The sequence below is a fragment of the Salmo salar genome, chromosome ssa24 (assembly GCF_905237065.1).
Source record: "Salmo salar chromosome ssa24, Ssal_v3.1, whole genome shotgun sequence".
NCBI classification, from domain to species: Eukaryota; Metazoa; Chordata; class Actinopteri; order Salmoniformes; family Salmonidae; genus Salmo; species Salmo salar.
The window spans coordinates 5232986-5251635 of NC_059465.1; the positions used below are offsets into that span (position 1 = coordinate 5232986).

The 18650-nt window shown below is 41.5% G+C and overlaps 1 protein-coding gene across 1 annotated transcript in view; it reads left to right on the plus strand.

Annotated features, from left to right (window-relative positions):
* Window positions 1-18650, plus strand: part of ipo11 (importin 11) — a 252986-nt gene that overhangs the window by 186326 nt on the left and 48010 nt on the right. The gene's annotated exons all lie outside the window — the stretch shown is intronic.

Sequence of the window (18650 nt, forward strand, 5' to 3'; positions counted from 1 at the left end):
TTTGTAGCCACGCTGGGGAAATTTACACAACATAGGCCTATTAACATACACAATTGCATAAGATATGGAAAACATTTGTAGAATGGCAGGAAATTGGTTGTAAAGGAGCTACATTCTGTTACTTCGTCCAACAGTGGGCATGGCACCGTTGGCCATGGCCACGCCACTCCCTGCCCACCACCTAAGCCTAATTTTGATCCAAAAAGATCCATGGACGCACACACACTCTGCCCCTAGGGTGGTCTGGCATGGTGATGGTGAGGGTGTTGTTAAGAAGGTCTGGTACAGTTGGCTGGAGGGTGAACAGCTGAATTCTACTGCTGCTCCTGCCACCAAGGGAAAACAGCTGATTGCTCACAGCCAAGTTAACACACACGGTTTATCTCATAGTAATAGTAAAATTGCCTCAATCATTCAAATGTACACTGCTCAAAAAAATAAAGGGAACACTAAGATAACACATCCTAGATCTGAATGAATGAAATAATCTTATTAAATACTTTTTTCTTTACATAGTTGAATGTGCTGACAACAAAATCACACAAAAATAATCAATGGAAATCCAATTTATCAACCCATGGAGGTCTGGATTTGGAGTCACACTCAAAATTAAAGTGGAAAACCACACTACAGGCTGATCCAACTTTGATGTAATGTCCTTAAAACAAGTCAAAATGAGGCTCAGTAGTGTGTGCGGCCTCCACATGCCTGTATGACCTCCCTACAATGCCTGGGCATGCTCCTGATGAGGTGGCGGATGGTTGCCTGAGGGATCTCCTCCCAGACCTGGACTAAAGCATCCGCCAACTCCTGGACAGTCTGTGGTGCAACGTGGCGTTGGTGGATAGAGCGAGACATGATGTCCCAGATGTGCTCAATTGGATTCAGGTCTGGGGAATGGGCGGGCCAGTCCATAGCATCAATGCCTTCCTCTGGAAGGAACTTCTGACACACTCCAGCCACATGAGGTCTAGCATTGTCTTGCATTAGGAGGAACCCAGGGCCAACCGCACCAGCATATGGTCTCACAAGGGGTCTGAGGATCTCATCTCGGTACCTAATGGCAGTCAGGCTACCTCTGGCGAGCACATGGAGGGCTGTGCGGCCCCCCAAAGAAATGCCACCCCACACCATGACTGACCCACCACCAAACCGGTCATGCTGGAGGATGTTGCAGGCAGCAGAACGTTCTCCACGGCGTCTCCAGACTCTGTCACGTATGTCACATGTGCTCAGTGTGAACCTGCTTTCATCTGTGAAGAGCACAGGGCGCCAGTGGCGAATTTGCCGATCTTGGTGTTGTCTGGCAAATGCCAAACGTCCTGCACGGTGTTGGGCTGTAAGCACAACCCCCACCTGTGGACGTCGGGCCCTCATACCACCCTCATGGAGTCTGTTTCTGACCGTTTGAGCAGACACATGCACATTTGTGGCCTGCTGGAGGTCATTTTGCAGGGCTCTGGCAGTGCTCCTCCTGCTCCTCCTTGCACAAAGGCGGAGGTAGCGGTCCTGCTGCTGGGTTGTTGCCCTCCTACAGCCTCCTCCACGTCTCCTGATGTACTGGCCTGTCTCCTGGTAGCGCCTCCATGCTCTGGACACTACGCTGACAGACACAGCAAACCTTCTTGCCACAGCTCGCATTGATGTGCCATCCTGGATGAGCTGCACTACCTGAGCCACTTGTGTGGGTTGTAGACTCCGTCTCATGCTACCACTAGAGTGAAAGCACCGCCAGCATTCAAAAGTGACCAAAACATCAGCCAGGAGGCATAGGAACTGAGAAGTGGTCTGTGGTCACCACCTGCAGAACCACTCCTTTATTGGGGGTGTCTTGCTAATTGCCAATAATTTCCACCTGTTGTCTATTCCATTTGCACAACAGCATGTGAAGTTTATTGTCAATCAGTGTTGCTTCCTAAGTGGACAGTTTGATTTCACAGAAGTGTGATTGACTTGGAGTTACATTGTGTTGTTTAAGTGTTCCCTTTATTTTTTTGAGCAGTATATTTGATTAAGCCCTTTTTACATCAGCAGTTGTCACAAAGTGCTTATATAGATACCCAGCCTAAAAACCTGAAGAGCAAGCAATGCAGATGTTGAAGAACAGTGGCTAGAAAAAAATCCCTAGAAAGTCAGGAACCTACGAAGCAACCTAGAGTAACCAGGCTCAGAGCGGTGGCCAGTCCTTTTCTGGCTGTGCCGGTTGGAGATTATAGGAGTGCATGCCCATTAATACAAGATCGTTCATAGTTGACCAGCATGGTTGAATAATAATCACTGTGGTTATAGAGGTTGTAACAGGTCAGCACATCAGGAGTAAATGTCAGTATGCTTTTCATAGCCATGCATTGAGGTATAGACAGGCGGTGCGGTAGCCGGAGAGATTAATAGAGCAAAAGAGAGAGGGTCGAAACACCAGGTTCTGGTCAAGGTAGCACGTCCAGTGAACAGGTCAGGGTTCCATAGCTGCAGGCAGAAAAGCAGAAACTGGATCAGCAGCATGACCAGGTGGACTGGGGATGTGGGCGTAGCCAATGACCGGTCTCTCACCTACAAAATCAATGGTATGACAATTTAGGTATTTTTGATTTTCCCTGACTGTCTAGTTTCTTTATTTTGGTGATTTGTTCGTTTTCAAAGATGATCTTATTAAAATATATACAGTTGAAGTCGGAAGTTTACATACACTTAGGTTGGAGTCATTAAAACTCGTTTTTCAACCACTCCACACATTTCTTGTTAACAAACTATAGTTTTGGCAAGTCAGTTAGGACATCTACTTTGTGCATGACACAAGTAATTTTTCCAACAATTGTTTACAGACAGATTATTTCACTTATAATTCACTGTATCACAATTCCAGTGGGTCAGAAGTTTACATACACTAAGTTGACTGTGCCTAAACAGCTTGGAAAATTCCAGAAAATTATGTCATGGCTTTAGAAGCTTCTGATAGGCTAATTGACATCATTTGAGTCAATTGGAGGTGTACCTGTGGATGTATTTCAAGGCCTACCTTCAAACTCAGTGCCTCTTTGCTTGACATTGTGGGAAAATCAAAAGAAATCAGCCAAGACCTCAGAAAAAGATATTGTAGACCTCCACAAGTCTGGTTCATGCTTGGGAGCAATTTCCAAATGCCTGAAGGTAGCACGTTCATCTGTACAAACAATAGTATGCAAGTATAAACACCATGGGACCACGCAGCCGTCATACTGCTCAGGAAGGAGACGCGTTCTGTCTCCTAGAGATAAATGTACTTTGGTGCGAAAAGTGCAAATCAATCCCAGAACAACAGCAAAGGACCTTGTGAAGATGCTGGAGGAAACGGGTACAAAAGTATCTATATCCACAGTAAAACGAGTCCTATATCGACATATCCTGAAAGGCCGCTCAGCAAGGAAGAAGCCACTGCTCCAAAACCGCCATATAAAAGCCAGACTACGGTTTGCAACTGCACATGGGGACAAAGATCGTACTTTTTGGAGAAATGTCCTCTGGTCTGATATAACAAAAATAGAACTGTTTGGCCATAATGACCATTGTTATGTTTGGAGGAAAAAAGGGGGAGGCTTGCAAGCCCGTAGAACACCATCCCAACCGTGAAGCACGGGGGTGGCAGCATCATGTTGTGGGGGTGCTTTGCTGCAGGAGGGACTGGAGGAGGGACTGGTGCACTTCACAAAATAGATGGCATCATGAGGTAGGAAAATTATGTGGATATATTGAAGCAACATCTCAAGACATCAGTCAGGAAGTTAAAGCTTGATCACAAATGGGTCTTCCAAATGGACAATACCCCAAGCATACTTCCAAAGTTGTGGCAAAATGGCTTAAGGACAACAAAGTCAAGGTATTGGAGTGGCCATCACAAAGCCCTGACTTCAATCCTATAAAACATTTGTGGGCAGAACTGAAAGCGTGTGTGAGCCAGGAGGCCTACAAACCTGACTCAGTTACACCAGCTCTGTCAGGAGGAATGGGCCAAAATTCACCCAACTTATTGTGGGAAGCTTGTGGAAGGCTACCTGAAACGTTTGACCCAAGTTAAACAATTTAAAGACAATGCTACAAAATACTAATTGAGTGTATGTAAACGTCTAACCCACTGGGAATGTGATGAAAATCAAAGATGAAGAAAATCATTCTCTCTACTATTATTCTGACATTTCACATTCTTAAAATAAAGTGGTGATCCTAACTGACCTAAGACAGGGAGTTTTTACTTGGATTAAATGTCAGGAATTGTGAAAATTGAGTTTAAATGTATTTGGCTAAGGTGTATGTAAACTTCCCACTTCAACTGTAGCTCCATTATCTTTTCTACATACTTTATATCTGGTTTTAGTCGTTTAGAGTGATATCCTAGGATTTTTGCAATGAAGCCTTCATCTTTTTCCACGGAGTCATAGATACAATTTTTGTCTCTGCATCCAGCATGAAGAAAGTTAGAAGTAGTTTCACTAGCCAATGCTAACTAGTGTTAGTGCAATACCTGGAAGTCTATGGTATCTACTAGTATGCTATGGTATCTACTAGTTAGCAACCTCAAACTGCACGCAGAGACAAAATAACTGCAAGAAACTGGTAAATTATAGTAAATTATTTTTATCAACAGCATGATGCTAACTGTTCATTTATATGCTTTGTCTAAATCTGGCTTCTCTAAGGCCCTTTCACTGCTATCTGCATGATCAATCACAGACAGCACATCTCAGTATGGAGCACATCTCATGGTAACTTTTTTACTTTTGACAAAAACAGTTATTGTAAAGATGTTTTTTTTTTTTATTGCAGCGCAGAGTTTAAAAACAGCCTAAGACTTGAATATAGCTGCTTTAAATCAGTGCGCACGTGAGCACTCTCTTGCAGTCTTTCTCTTAGGGATATTGGGTGTGAGTAATCGAGAACTGCTCGAACGGACATCAAAAATAGATCTTTAACCGGAGATCACATCTGTTCAAATATTGTACAACTATTTGGTCGAAATTTTGTCTTGAAGCCGTTACTGTGCTTTCACACTAGTGTTCCATTTGTACATGTGCAATTGCGGGACACAACAAAAAAGAAACCAAGCCAAGCATCACACAGTTCTGCTCCCTTAATGTCTCACTCACTCACTCACTCAATTGCGTTCTGACAGCTCCCTCTACACACGCGTGCTGTGTGCACCTACAGAAATAAATGCTTATAAAAACGTCTCTAACTGATGGGATACACAAGCTACATTCCTTACCAAATTGAGTTTTATCTCAAATTCAAAATGGACTGGTTAACTGAAGTAGTAAAATATGTGTTCTGACAATGAGTTGCCGTTTTGGAATAATTGTGCAATTTTTGCTTAGGCTACTTTGCGGTTGTCAATAATTACCACAGCCACTTGGCTGTATTGTAAAAATGTATGAAAGTAAAAATGTGCTTTTTTTGTATTAATTTAAGTTTAGGGTGAGGCATAAGAGTAAACAGTACTGCGAGGAGCACATTTCTCCATACAGGCATTTGTCTATGGAATAGCCTTCCCTTGGAGATCAAGCAAATAAAAAGTAAAAATAGGTTTAACAAGCAGGCAAAGCTTTTCATTTGGACAAGGTTGTCTAAGTAAGGGAAACCACTCCACTGCCCCTTGTGACCCCTACTGCTGGTCAGGTGTATTATTTGAAGGATCAGTATGATGTGCGATTAGATTGTTTTAATGTGAAATTGATATTTTAAAGGTTAGGGAGAAGTGCAGTGAATAGTGCCACTTTTTAGGATGTCAATATAAATGAATGTTTTTATGGTTTTGTAATTTTGTCTTGTCTTTTAATCATTATGTGTTAGTTATTTTTACCATCGAGGACCACTTTGGAAATAAGCGTTTTAATGAATACTTTCAAGTGATATCCTCTGGGTCCACATTGTGCATTTTGTTGTATATATCTGTTACCCAAAATAAATTTAATTAAAAAAAAAAAGGTTAGCAATGTGGGTAAGTTTAAAATCCGATTTTAAGAAGAAAAATTGTAGAAACAGGCAGGGTTTATGAATTTGTGGCTGTGGTAACTAACGTTAGTGACGACCCTACTTTGCAAACTGCTAGTGGCATTTAGAATTTGTTAGCCTAGGCTATTACCCTCCTAAACAAAGACAGGTTCCACACTGAAACTATGCAAAAACGTTAGTTTGATGAAGACCAAGCGTATTTTCATCAGAATTATTAAGCCTTGGCCTACTCACCATTCAGATGTCCTGGCCATAACTCATCCACATGAAGTGTTCAATGTAGAATAGTTAATCCATTTAGAAAATTCCAAGGACAGGCATAATAAACTCAATAGAGCGTCTGTATATCCTGTATATAGTCCTCTTGCTCAGTTGTGCACCTGGGCCTCCCACTCTTTCTATTCTGGTTAGGGCCAGTTTGCGCTGTTCTGTGAAGGGATTAGTACACAGCGTTGTACGAGATCTTCATTTTCTTGGCAATGTCTTGCATGGAATAGCCTTCGTTTCTCAGAACAAGAATACACTGACGAGTTTCAGAAGAAAGTTATTTGTTTCTGGTCATTTTGAGCCTGTAATCAAACCCACAAATGCTGATTCTCCAGATACTCAACTTGTCTAAAGAAGGACAGTTTTATTGCTTCTTTAAGCAGAACAACAGTTTTCAGCTGTGCTAACATAATTGCAAAAGGGTTTTCTAATGATCAATTAGCCTTTTAAAATGATAAACTTGGATTACCTAACACAACATGCCATTGGAACACAGGAGGGATGGTTGCTGATAATGGGCCTCTGTAGATGTTCCATAAAAGAATCTTCTATTTCCAGCTACAATAGTCATTTACAACATTAACAATGTCTACGCTGTATTTCTGATAAATTTGTGTGTCCTTTACTGATGTGTCTTTTACTGACTACTACCATAAAGGCCTGATTGGTGGAGTCCTGCAGAGATGGTTGTCCTTCTGGAAGGTTCTCCCATCTCTACAGAGGAACTCTAGAGCTATGTCAGAGTGACCATCGGGTTCTTGGTCACCTCCCAGACCAAGGCGCTTATCCCTTCAATGCTGCAGAAATGTTTTGGTACCCTTCCCAAGATCTGCGCCTCGACACAATCCTGTCTCTGAGCTCTACGGACAATTCCTTCGACCTCATGGCTTGGGTTTTGCTCTGACATGCACTGTCAGCTGTGGGACATTTTATATAGACGTGTGCCTTTCCAAATCATGTCCAACCAATTTGAATTTACCACATGTGGACTCCAATCAAGTTGTAGAAACATCTCAAAGGATGGTCAATGGAAACAGGACAGGATTCTCCTGAGCTCAATTTTGAGTCTCATAGCAAAGGGTCTGAATTCGTTTTTATTTTTAATACATTTGCAACTTTTTTTTGTCATTTTGGAGTATTGTGTGTAGATTGATGAGGAAAACATTGATTTAATTCATCATAATTCATTTAATAAGTATGTAACGTAACACAATGTGGAAAAAGGGAAGGAGCCTGAATACTTTCTGAATGCACTGTATATTATAGGCTATGTATTGGATACCAGCACAATCATTTGGGCTTTTTTGGGCTTGGGCTCATAAAATGTCTTTAATGTATGGCTCATCAGGATCAGGTAGCATCAGGCTTGAATGTCATGCCGATCAAAGCTCTAATCAAATGGTGACATATGCTATAGAATAACACTTCTGGGAGAAGAGTGATTTTTTTCTTGGGATGGAACATTTAGTAAAATACCATTTAAAATATGAAATGCTAGTGTGTGTGTGTGCGTGTGAGAGAGAAAGGATGACCATTGGAGTACAGCTGGTCGATAGGATGTAAGTAGGGCAGTCTGGGCCGGATCAAAAAAACATCTCCCTGGCTCTAATCTTAAAGGGTCACTCACACCTCTGTCTGACGCCACACAGAGTGTAAACATTGCCAGGGTCAGTTCAGGACTGTCCTCATCCTGAAAGCAAAATCGGTTACTGCTTTGTCGAGACGTTGATCAACTTGACTCAAAATGTCGACAAAATAAGTGTGCTAAGGTACTGATCATGGGTGGTGTCATAGGATACAACCATAATGTCAAACCTAACAGCTGGAGCAGGAGCTTTGTGTATAAGTCTCAGGACTTACTAAGACCACAAATATTTGTTTACAACTGATGGTCGATAAATAATTCATTTGATATTCTATTTTCTTCTCTTTTATGTGAGCCAGACAGAATGAGCGCTGAATTACAAGCACTGAAATGATTATACCGTGGCAGAGAGCCGAGTGGGAGGTAAAGCATATTATTGAACTTTTTTGGAAGGATTTTCAAAGGATTCAGAATTAACTCCTTTGTAAGTCTTGTGTTGTATGCCGGTAAATTCCTTATCCAGATTCTGGGGGTTGAGTTTTCTTTTGTTTTGATGTGACAATCGTACTGTAGGCAAATGGGAGTTCTTTTGTACACCCCCTCCGTTGCTTTGCATCAGCAATTGGATATGACAGCCTTTGCTGGCTGTGTTGCATCTCCAAACTACCACCTAACCCTTATTTCACACAGTCACAGCTGAAATGCTAGAGTCTGATGAATTTTGTAGACGTCACCTCAATCAAATCGTACGGTGACAGAGTACTAGGCCATACACAGTTGATTTACTGTTGAATGGATTTCCATTTTTTGGTGGCGAGCGAGCAAATACACCTATCAGCCATACCAAAAGATGTTAGACTTTTGGTATAATGGTCTTGAAATGAGTTACAGGGACCACAGTTTTTCATTCTGCAGAGGCATATTCTGCTTTTTTACAATTGATGACCTAGCTGAAATATATATCATTCTACTAAAGTAATCAGACCTATTCTTAATAATGCTTCAGCTCCTATTCAGCTTGAATTATACATTTAACGACATCTCCAACTACCAAACAAATATTTTTAGACAGCTGAAGAACGCGCACAAATTTTCTTCTTTCGTAGTTTAGTCATATTTTTCTTACCTTAGTCGTGTTTACTTTGCAGGTTGACTAGTATCTATTGAGTTGCAATAGCTCATAAATTGAATGCCCAACTTGAAGTATCTACAAAACAAGTTTTGCATCCACATAATCCAAAAACAAAGTATTTTTTCCTAAAATTAGACGCCTGTTCCCGATTCACAAATGATTATTTTGATTCACATGATTCGATCCACTGCGATTGAACCGAATTCCAACTACTACAATGGCTAAGTTTGGGAAGCCCTTATTTAGCAGATGCTTTTATCCACAGCGACTTAGTCAGTGCAATCCATAAATAAATGGAGATACAAAAATCATTGTTTTGTGTAAATTGACTATCGTGTGTGTCCGATGGGGATAACAGCTTCTTCTGCTTTGCCAGTAATTTAATGTAAATATCTGATAACACTGTGGCTTCAGATAACTACTCCGTCTCCTTTAATATGCAATTATTCCACTCACTAACTGTTCCTTGCCACTTACATTTCAATGATTTAATTTTGCAGCCTCCCCTTGTCCTATCTTATGATAATGATGTTGGATGACTAGTTTATTTTCTGTCACTGAATGTAAATCAGTGTTCTGGTTTGAAGTGGCTAGAGAGGTGTTGGTCTGAGTGGGGTACCACTTCAGTCCCCCTTCATTTTCTTTTAAAAGTGAGCATTTAGCTCACCATAAACTATTCAACAAAAAATGAATCATCCATTTTTATTCGTCACATGCTTCGTAAACAACAGGTGTGCTGTAGACCGACCGGTGAAATGCTTACTTATTCAGTCCATCCATCACTATTTCTTTCACTGTAAAAAAAAAAAGGTTGTTTATCAATGGGTTTGTGTTAGTCTGTAAGCCATTGAAGGAATTTTAGCTTTTATTTATCAGCAGAGGATAGCTTATTGGACTTTCGGTCCTCCTGTTTTTTGGTCATATGATTATCACCTACTTGGTCAAGTTTAAAAGGACTTTTGCAAGTCTTTATATAAGTAAAGTACACATTTTGGAATCCTAGCTTATAGGTTGTTATATCCTCTACTTAGCATGCATAAATTGTGTGGTCAGTTTCATGGAAGAGTGCCATGGTCCATGGTCATTTGTATTTTGTTTGACCTGGTAAATTGGCATGCCAATCTTCCAGCATATGTGTGGAACTACAAGGATTGTATAGCATTACAATGAAACTAAAGTGAATGAGTTACTGCTTTGCTGATTGTGGTCAAACAGCTAAAGAGAGAATCAGTTCGTAAGAAGTTACTCAATTGTGGCATTTATACTGTTGCTTTTGTTATTTTGAGATCTCAAGAGGGAGATAGAAGTTTCCCAGCTGGGAACGTCCTCAAGTCACAGAATACATAAAAAATACAGGCTGAGTTCAATCAAATCAACCCAAATTCCACCACAGAACCGGAAATGTAGAAAACTGCAAGTTTGTTCGAACGACACTGAAATACGTCCTAGATACAGTAAGAATGTGTCTTTCCTTGCTCCTCGAGGACGCTCTTTGGCTTCCCTGACACGTCCATGTTTTTATCTCCTCTGGAATGGAGGTGGGGTGACACCCATTGGTAAATAATCACGAACGAGGTGTCGAGCAGAACGGAATTCGAACTGACACAGCCTCACTTGTGATAAGAGATCTTTAATATGACGCCGGACGCCTACTTCAATCGGTTGCCATGACGGCCAAGCCTGACACTAATATCAGGAGATTAAGGGTAGGGGTGTCCAATAGTGCGTGTTACACAGCAAGGTTATTAAAGTATTAAAATGTTATTGAACGCATGACTGGAAATAGGAAAGTATCCGAGACAAGTTTGTCTGTTGGCGTAAGATGTAGTCCTCCAAAAGTGTCTAAATGTCATTTGTATAGTTGTTTGGCTCTACCTTTCATGCACCTTGTTCAGACTGTTATGTGAGGTGGCATCAGAACAGTTTTTCTTTAGTTTATTGTCTGTTTTTAAGATTTGCAGTTTGAGGCTTCTTTCAGTATGGTTGTTTTCTCTTAGCCATTGATTCAAGCAATAATTTCAATGTTAATATGGAAACAGCAATGCATGTTTAGACTTGAGGGTAGAAATGTTGTACCAAAGGGGTAGCTGTACATTATTACTATGGCAAAACGACAGCATATGTACAACGGACAATTGCCAGCTATTGACAGACATTTTGTCAAGAGTATGAAAAAGCTACTCATTCTACAAAATAAAGCTTATTGGCTGACTTTGACTCCGGCCGGCTCGACCACAAATCGAACAATGAGCCAGATGTTTCACCGGATGTATACATTTTCCGGTTGGCATTTCCACTCACCACGAATTATGTTGATGAGAAGAAGCCCAGTGGCCAGTAGTGGGAGAAGATGGAGCGAGATGTATTTTGTCTGCTTATTTTCGCATCAATGAAACATTTTATCTCTACCTTGGATCTCTTGACTTTATCCTTTGCCAATGTTTTTAAAAATAGCGTTGTTTAGGAGTGCAAGGGCGAATTGAGTTATTGCACATATGCGCTTTAGAGTAGGCATTCCCTAACGAAAATATGCTAGAATGCGCCAATAGGATCGCTTGGCTCTGCCCACCTCCTTGCTTGTTCTGCCCGCTAGGATTCATTTGCTCCCATTACAGGCTGAGGTCTATCATGGGTTAGTTAGAAAAAAAATTTGTCTCGACTATCCATCCACTCACAAGTTTGACGCTGAGTTTGAAGCTCCACTGCCCTCTTTATCTCAAGTTATTTTCCCCTCTCGTTTCATTCCATTGGTATGGCCAACCCACTCTGTTCTCACCCTTTCAAAGAATGACTCAAATAATGAATCTATGAAATGTTTTTTCCCCCAGGCATTGGGTGTTCAATGGGAAACATTAAAGTAACTGAAATTCTGTATCCTCAGCTTTCCGAAGGAAGCGTAATTTTGACAGCATAGTCCTTTTCAGAGCTGTTATTTAGTTAGCTAATTTGTTAGTTAGCTAATATTTGTTAGTCAGTTAGGAAGCTACTTAGTTAATGTTAGTTAGATAGTAAGCTAGTTAGCTAGCAAATAACTTGTGAGAAGGCTAGCTAGTAACTTAGTTAGTTAGCTAGCTTGCTAGGGAGTGGGGCTTGAGGTTGAACTGGAACCAGCCAGCTACATATACTCACAGATGCGTGCCCTCAATAATTCAACCTATATGAACTGTTGGAACCTATGAATAAGTAAAACATGTAGGATGACATGCAGAAAACTGAAACGGCTTGAAGGTCCAACGTAACGAACTCTGGTGAATGTGTCATCAGATGTTTAATAGATTGTAGTGCTTGACTTGGTCTGAAATAGGTGCCGGTACTCAATTTGGGTGCCGGTACGGTTTATAATTTGGTGCAGGAGCAAAAGATTTTAGGTGCCGGCACTCCACTCCGATGAGCTCCTGCCAAAGTCAAGCACTGATAGGTCAGCTCAGTGCATCAAAGATATAATCTATCAAATGGTGGCTGGACCTTGTCTTCCCCATCGGTTTTCACCACATTAGAGAAAAATGTGTCTCTCTGTCCTCTCATTTTCAATCACTGCCCTCTCATTCCCTGCTTTCTAATATGTGTTCTTTGCTTGTCTTATTGGCAGAATTTTCTTATCTAGATCTTCTTTCACCCTCTCTTTCTTGTTCACTGTCTTTTCCCTCCCTCACTTCATGTCTCCCCGGTCTCTCTCCCGCCAAGATAGTAACCATGGTTACCACCTAACACTGATGTTATCACTGAAACATGGCTGTCAAATAAAGCACTACCAGTGGGCTAGTTTAGCAAGAATTTTCCACCCTACATTTATTTTTATTTTTTTTACACGTGCTTCAGCAGATGTCGAGGTACCATCATTGTGCCTCATTAAAAGGCATACGTTAAAGTACCATCAAATCCCAAATAAATGGTTTTGCCCAACTCCTTCCCAATCCAATATCTATCAACACATACACGCTACAGATTACTACACATGGATAATCAATGAAGTCACTTTACCCCTCTCCATCCCATCTGCTCTCTCCAGCCAAACTTAAATCCCTGTCACTAGAATGGAATCGACTTTCCTGTCTCTCCAAATCAATGTCTGAAATACAAGCTTGGCCTTCGCTACTCACACCCAGCTTTGTGGTCATCTGTAGCTCACTTGGTATAGCATGGCGCTTGCAATGCCAGGATAGTGGGTTCGATTCCTGGGACTACCCACACGTAAAATGTATCCACGCATGACTGTAAGTGGCTTTGGATAAAAGTGTCTGCTAAATGGCATTTTATTATTATAGCCCCCATTTAGACCGCTGATGCTTATTAGTCATTTATTATTACATTATTATCCCTTTCATACACAGCGCTGGAAAGTTGATAGAGATGTCTTTAGAATGTTAGGGGTACTCAACCTTTGAGGGATTTTGCTTGCTCAGACCGTGCTATTAGCATTTGAACCTTAGATAATATTTTCCAATCTAATGGCCTAGTATGTGTGTAGACTAGAGCAGGTGTTGAATCTTAGAGAGGTGTTCTCTTCATTCCCTTTTAGGTATTAGTTTCGTTAGTTCATAGAGGGAGGAAATACTGAAATTTCACAATAGGCCTATGTGTTTTTATGCCTGCCAAGTATTGGGTTCTTGGAAACAAAAGTAGGTGAGTGGTAGATGAGTGAAACCAACAGACAGACTGACACTGACAGCCAGACAGAGAAACAAAGCAAGTAGAAAGACCAAGAGGGAGGGCGAGCGGGAAAGAGAAAAGTGGAATATGTGGCAAGAAATGGTATGAGCGAGAAAGGGAATAGGTGAGGATGAACATAGACGCGACACACAAGGGGAGTAATGTGTGTTGTAGTGGAAGTTGAGGCCCAACGTGATGTTAAATATGTTCTTTGATCCTCTGCTCCAGGGTTGTCTGACATAAGTACCAGTCAAAGTTTTGGACACACCTACTTATTCAAGGGTTTTTCTTTATTTTTTACTATTTTCTACATTGTTGAATAATAGTGAAGACATAAACTATGAAATAACACATATGGAAACATGTACAGTAGTAACCAAATATAGTTTATTTTTGAGTTTCTTCAAAGTAGCCACCTTTGGCTTGATGACAGGTTTGCACACTCTTGGCATTCTCTCAACCAGCTTCATGACATAGTCACCTAGAATGCATTTCAATTAACAGGTGTGTTGTGACAATGTAGAGGTGGTATACAGAAGATAGCCCTATTTGGTAAAAGACCAGGTCCATATTATGGCAAGAACAGCTCAAATAAGCAAAGAAAAACAATAGCATTACTTTAAGTCATGAAAGTCAGTCAATCTGGAAAATATCAAGACCTTTGAAAGTTTCTTCAAGTGCTCTCGCAAAAACCATCAAGTGCTATAATGAAACTGGCTCTCATGAGGACCGCCACAGGAAAGGAAGACCCAGTTACCGCTGCTCAAAAGTTCATTCGAGTTAACTGCGCCTCAGATTGCAGCCCAAATAAATGCTTCACAGAGTTCAAGTAACAGACACATCTCAACATCAACTGTTCAGAGGAGACTGTGTGAATCAGGCCTTCATGGTAGAATTGCTGCAAAGAAAGCACTACTAAAGGACACCAATAAGAAGAAGAGACATGCTTGTGCCAAGAAACACGAGCAATGGACATTAGACTGGTGGAAAATCTGTCCTTTTGGTCTGATGAGTCCAAATTTGAGATTTTTGGTTCCAACCGTTGTGTCTTTGTGAGACGCAGAATAGGTGAATTGGATGATCTCCCTATGTGTGGTTTCCACCGTGAAGCATGGAGGAGGGGGTGTGGGGGTGCTTTGCTGGTGACACTGTCAGTGGTTTATTTAGAATTCAAGGCACAGTTAACCAGCATGGCTACCACAGCATTCTGCAGTGTTACGCCATCCCATCTGGTTTGCGCTTCGTGGGACTATCATTTGTTTTACAACATGACAATGACCCAAAACCAACCTCCAGGCTGTGTAAGGGCTATGTGACCAAGAAGGAGAGTGATGGAGTGCTGCATCAGATGACCTGGCCTAAACAATCACCCGACCTCAACCCAATTGAGATGGTTTAGGATAAGTTGAACAGCAGAGTGAAGGAAAAGCAGCCAGCAAGGGCTCAGCATAGGTGGGAAATCCTTCAAGACTATTGGAAAAGTATTCCTCTTTTTACTTACCTTTATTTAACTAGGCAAGTCAGTTAAGAACAAATTCTTATTTTTAATGTCGGCCTAAGAACAGGGGGTTAACTGCCTTGTTCAGGGGCAGAACGACACATTTTTACCTTGTCACCTTGGGGATTCGATCTTGCAACCTTTCGGTTACTAGTCCAACGCTCTAACCACTAGGCTACCTGCCGCCCCATGAAGCTGGTTGAGAGAATGCCAAGAGTGTGCAAAGCTGTCATCAAGGCAAAGGGTGTCTACTTTGAAGAATCTCAAATATAACATATTTTTTGATTTGTCTAACAATTTTATGGTTACTACATGATTCTATGTGTGTTATTTCATAGTTTTGATGTCTTCACTATTATTCAACAATGTAGAAAATAGTTCAAATAAAGGAAAACCCTTGAATGAGTAGGTTTGTCCACACTTTTGACTGATACTGTATGTCCCATGGTCCCCGGGGATATCACTGTTCTCCATGTAGACATTCACGTTTGCTCACATACAGTGCATTCGGAAAGTATTCATACCCCTTGACCTTTTCTAAATTTTGTTACATTACAGCCTTATTCTAAAATTGATTAAATTGTTTCGTTTTTTCTCGTCAATCTACAGTACACACAATACCCCATAATGACAAAGAAAACGTTTTTTTTTAAAGAAATTGTTACAAAAAAATAAACCTAAATTTGCGTTAAGTATTCAAACCCTTTACTCAGTACTTTGTTGAAGCACCCTTGGCAGCGATTACAGCCTTGAGTATTCTTGGGTATGACGCTATAAGCTTGGCACACCTGTATTTGGGGAGTTTCCCCCATTCTTTTCTGCAGATCCTCTCAAGTTCTGTCAGGTTGGATGGTGAGCATCGATGCACAGCTATTTTCTGGTCTCTCCAGAGATGTTCGCTCGGATTCAAGTCCGGGTTTTGGCTGGGCCACTCGACATTGAAACTTGTCCCGAAACCACTCTTCATTGTCTTGGCTGTGTTTAGGATCGTTGTCCTGTTGGGCGGGGAATCTTCGCCCCAATCTGAGGCCCTGAGCGCTCTGGAGCAGGTTTTTATCAAGGATCTCTCTGTACTTTTCTCCGTTCATCTTTCCCTCAATCCTGACTAGTCTCCTTGTCCCTGTTGCTGAAAAACATCCCCACAGCAGGATGCTGCCACCACCATGCTTCACCGTAGGGATGGTGCCAGGTTTCCTCCAGATGTGACGCTTGGCATTCAGGCAAAGAGTTCAATCTTGCTTTCATTAGACCAGAGAAACTTGTTTCTCATGGTCAGAGTCCGTTAGGTGCCTTTTGGCAAACTCAAAGCTGGCTGTCATATGCCTTTTTACTGAAGATTGGCTTCCGTCTGGCCACTACCATAAAGGCCTGATTGGTGGAGTGCTGCACAGATGGTTGTCCTTCTGGAAGGTTCTCCCATCTCTACAGAGGAGCTCTGGAGCTCTGTCACAGTGACCATCAGGTTCTTGGTCACTTCCCTGACCAAGGCCCTTCTCCCCTTATTGCTCAGTTTAGCAGGGCGACCAGCTCTAGGAAGAGTCTTGGTGGTTCCAAACTTCTTTCATTTAAGAATGATGGCGGCCACTGTGTTCTTGGGGACCTTCAATGCTGCAGATAGTTTTTGGTACCCTTCCCCAGTTCTGTGCCTCGACACAATCTTGTCTCGGAGCTCGACGGACAATTCCTTCAACTTCATTGCTTGGTTTTTGCTCTGGCATGCAAAGTCAACTGTGGGACCTTGTATAGACAGGTGTGTGCCTTGCCAAATCATCTCCAATCAATTGAATTTACCACAGGTGGACCCCAATCAAATTGTCGAAACATCTCAAGGATGATCAATGGAAACAGGATGCACCTGAGCTCAGTTTATAAATACTTAAATATTTACATTTGCAAACATTTCTAAACCTGTATTGTGTGTAGATTGAGGAGGTTTTTATTTATTTAATCCATTTTTGAACAAGGCTGTAATGTAAGAATATGTGGAGCTAGTCAAGGGGTCTGAATACTTTCCAAATGCTCTGTACATGTTTGGCACACACATGGCGCTTCACACATGGCGCTTCAATATCGTTTCTGTGACATCAGCCACACATGATCGGCAACATTTTTAATTTACCGGACATTGGAGAAATCTTCCGGACCCATATGCATTGGGTGCTTAAGCTAATTTGATCATCCACCCAAGGTGCTCAGAATGACAAATCACATTTAGATTATGGTAATTATTAACCCTGACGAAGACATATTTTCTGTCGAAACGTTGGATATTATTAGGTTTTAAATTATTGCATCTGAGCTCCTAGAGTGTGCTGCTGCTCCTTTAATTTTTCAAGTGTTCTACTCCGCTAGCCAGCACCCCCTCCTAAATAGGTTTGCATTTCTTTCGCCTCTGAATTATTATTCACACAACATCCAAGTCGAGGATGCAACCATGTGTGTTCCTCCTTACCATATTCTGAGGACCATAATGGAAAAAAATCCCAGACTTTGTGTGTTATCCTCGATGATTTTACCCATGTGGATCTATGGCTTTTTCAAGTTTTGTGTGACGTAACAGTCCATTTTACTTTTCCTCAGCCAACAAGACGAGTAATGAACAGCAACATTACTAGCCTATGTCAATCTACTATCCCCCATAGTAGAAAAGTTTATGTATTCTATTGGTCAGCGTGTCAAGAAATAAATAGCCCAAACAGACTCTGGGACAAATCAACTCAAATGTTATAGATCACATACACATGGTTAGCAGATGTTAATGCGAGTGTAGCAAAATGCTTGTGCTTCTAATTTCGCCAGTGCAGTAATATCTAACAAGTAATCTAACAATTTCCCAACAACTACCTAATACACACAAATCTAAAGGGGTGAATGAGAATATGTACATATTAATATATGGATGAGCGATGGCCGAGCAGCATAGGCAAGGTGCAATAGAATGTATAAAATACAGTATATACATATGATATGAGTAATGTAGGATATTTAAACATTATTAAAGTGGTATTATTTAAAGTGACTAGTGATCCATTTATTAAAGTGGCCAGTGATTGGGTCTCAATGTACGCAGCAGCCTCTCTGAGTTAGTGATTGCTGTTTAGCAGTCTGATGGCCTTGAGATAGAAGCTGTTTTTCAGTCTCTCGGTCCCAGCTTTGATGCACCTGTACTGACCTCGCCTTCTGGATGGTAGCGGGGTGAACAGGCAGTGGCTCGGGTGGTTGTTGTCCTTGAGGATCTTTTTGGCCTTCCTGTGACATCGGGTGGTGTAGGTGTCATGGAGGGCAGGTAGTTTGCCCCCGGTGATACATAGTGCAGACTGCACCACCCTCTGGAGAGCCTTGTGGTTAAGGGCGGTGCAGTTGCCGTACCAGGCTGTGATACAGCCCTACAGGATGCTCTCGATTGTGCATCTGTAAAAGTTTGTGGACCATTTCAGTTTGTCTGTGATGTGTATGCCGAGGAGCTTAACATTTTCCACCTTCTCCACTGCTGTTCCGTCGATTTGGATAGGGGGGGTCTGCTGTTTCCTGAAGTC